A 2,500-nucleotide genomic window follows, 5' to 3' on the forward strand; every position below is an offset into this window, starting at 1 on the left:
GCTCAGTATTCTGAATGGCGAGTAACCCTAAAAGCATCCTTTTGAAATACCAGCCTGTGCTCGTTATAGAAACAATGCACTTCCTCTGTCCACCTCAGGGTGCCCGCTGACCTGAATGTTACATGTGCGTTAAATGCTTACTGTCCTTCTATTAAAACTCTTTTCAGTGACCGTCCGCTGTCCTTCTTTCTGAATCACTCCTCTTCCGTTACCCAGGCTCATCCAGGCGACTAATGCCTGGGTCTGTGGGCCTGGACAGTACGTGCCCCAGTCCCACTGCTCCGGATGGCCTTTGTGTGGGGCGAGCACGGCCGTCCTCTGGAGCTCACCTAAATAGCTTTGTCCAGCTGGTGCTATCTGCATTGAATCTCAGCCATGGCTGGAGGGGAAGAGTGTTCCCTCTCTCTCTCGCTTTGCCTGTCTCCCTCTCTCTCTTTCTCTCAACGTCCCCCCTCCCACACACACGCGCACACACACACACACACACCACACACACCACACACACTGTTGGGTCGAGCTGGGTTTGGATGTGGGTCAATCTTTTCAGCCAGGTTCAGGCAAGCATACACCACACCCCCACCCCCTCCCCACCCTGGTCCCCAGCCTCAATTGCCCTTTGACCTCTCTAGGTCACCTGAGTGCAACTCGCCTAACTTACTAGGAGGATGGCTTTCATATCGGAGAGATGGAGAAAGAGAGAGAGAGAAAATGAGGGAGAAAGAGAGATAGAGAGAGAGAGAGAGAGAGAGAGAGAGAAAAAAAGAACACAGGAACGCGAGAGGGAAAGAGAAACCTCAGTCCCTTTACCCTGGCGTGTTATTCTTTGACTTGGGCCAAAGTGCACTGATTTTTATCGGCAGTGGGCTGTGTGTGTGTGTGTGTGTGTGTGTGTGTGTGTGTGTGTGTGTGTGTGTGTGTGTGTGTGTGTGTGTGTGTGTGTGTGTGTGTGTGTGTGTGTGTGTGTGTGTGTGTGTGTGTGTGTGTGGAGGGGAGGGGGTTGGCATACCAGACAGGGTCAGGGCGCAGAGGGAGTGGAGTGTTTTCAGCCGTATGTCATAGTCACTTTACACCGGCCTACTTTGCTCCGTCTGGTTCGCTTGGACAGGTGTGCCGCAGACACTCAACTCAAAAGCCCACCTCACTGACACACAAGCCGAACAGATCAGCCATGATCCGCCAGCTTACCCCATTAGGCATGTCTGTGCTTTGAGAGAGAGAGAGAGAGAGAGAGAGAGAGAGAGAGAGAGAGAGAGAGAGAGAGAGAGAGAGAGAGAGAGAGAGGAGAAACAAAATATGAAGAAGTTCTGTGCATACTTTGCCCTCCTCCCATCTTCCTTCTCTTTCTTTCTCCTTCTCTCCCTCTTCAATTCTCTCTTTCCCTCTCTACCGCAGAGGAAGAGAGAGGAGTGTGGAGTGGAGTGGACAGGAGAGTGGCCGAGGCCCCGTGTTGGTTTTGGGAGGAGGCCCACAGTGCCCGTCTGGTATCATGACCGCTTTGATCCGGATGAATTTGCATGTCAGGCTAAAGGCCGGCTGTGAACAGTCGAGCGGGCCAGAATAAAACGGTCGGGGAGCGGCGGCCTAGCGAACTAGCACAGCGCAGTGGCCAGTGTTGTTGGTTTTTGCATGCCGCCGCAATCTGCTCCGTCGAGCGTGTGGGCATTGCAGATGGGCTGGGGTGAGGTGTGCGTGCGTGTGTGTGTGTGTGTGTGTGTAGGGAGGGGGTATGGGGCGTAGGGGGACCTGTAGAGAGAGAGGCTAGAGGCTGAGTTTGGAGGGGGGGTTTGGTGTTGCAGGGATGGGGGTGGAGGAGAAGGACTGGTCAGTGTGTGTATAAGCAAAGTAGCAAACACAATCAGGGACTGTGAAGGGGTGTGTGTGTGTGTGTTGGGCGGGGGTGATTTTTGGTGGTGCTATAATGGGTGGGTGGAGAATAGTGGCATGTGTGTATAGAGAAAGAAACAAACACAATCTGAGTGGTGTGTGTGTGTGGTTGGGGCACGCTAATCAGAGAGTTGGGCTAATTTTGTGTGTGTGTGTGTGTGTGTGTGTGTGTGTGTGTGTGTGTAGATGAGCTAAAAGGACCTGTCTATCACAGGGCTAATTTGAAAAGCAGAGGTAGTGACATGGATTAACCTGCCGGAGTTCAGGCCAAAAGAGTCACAGTTTGTGAAACATGTGCCATGTGTGCCCTTTTCACTCTCCTCTCCTCTTCCTGCTCCCTCGCTTTCTCCTCCTCCTTTTTCTTCCTTTTCTTTCTGTCATGGCTGAGGCTTCAGGGTGGATGGTGTTACTACTAGAAAAGAGTCCATTTGATCCGGGCGCTGTCAGCACCAGAAAATGAGTGGAGCAGACTGTTTATTGGACTCTTATCTACATGGTAGCCCAAAGTCTAGTTGGGGACTTGGCGCCAAATTCAGAGTGCGCTGTGTGCAATGTGAGATGGCCTTGTGAAAACAAACTGTAAGGTGTGTCAGGGAATAAGTGCTGTGAGTTTTCT

The 2,500-nt window shown here is 52.0% G+C and overlaps 1 protein-coding gene across 1 annotated transcript in view; it reads left to right on the plus strand.

Annotated features, from left to right (window-relative positions):
• Positions 1–2,500, plus strand: part of syde2 (synapse defective 1, Rho GTPase, homolog 2 (C. elegans)) — a 45,001-nt gene that overhangs the window by 26,891 nt on the left and 15,610 nt on the right. The window lies entirely within an intron of this gene.

This window comes from Alosa sapidissima, chromosome 12 (genome assembly GCF_018492685.1).
Source record: "Alosa sapidissima isolate fAloSap1 chromosome 12, fAloSap1.pri, whole genome shotgun sequence".
NCBI lineage: Eukaryota > Metazoa > Chordata > Actinopteri > Clupeiformes > Clupeidae > Alosa > Alosa sapidissima.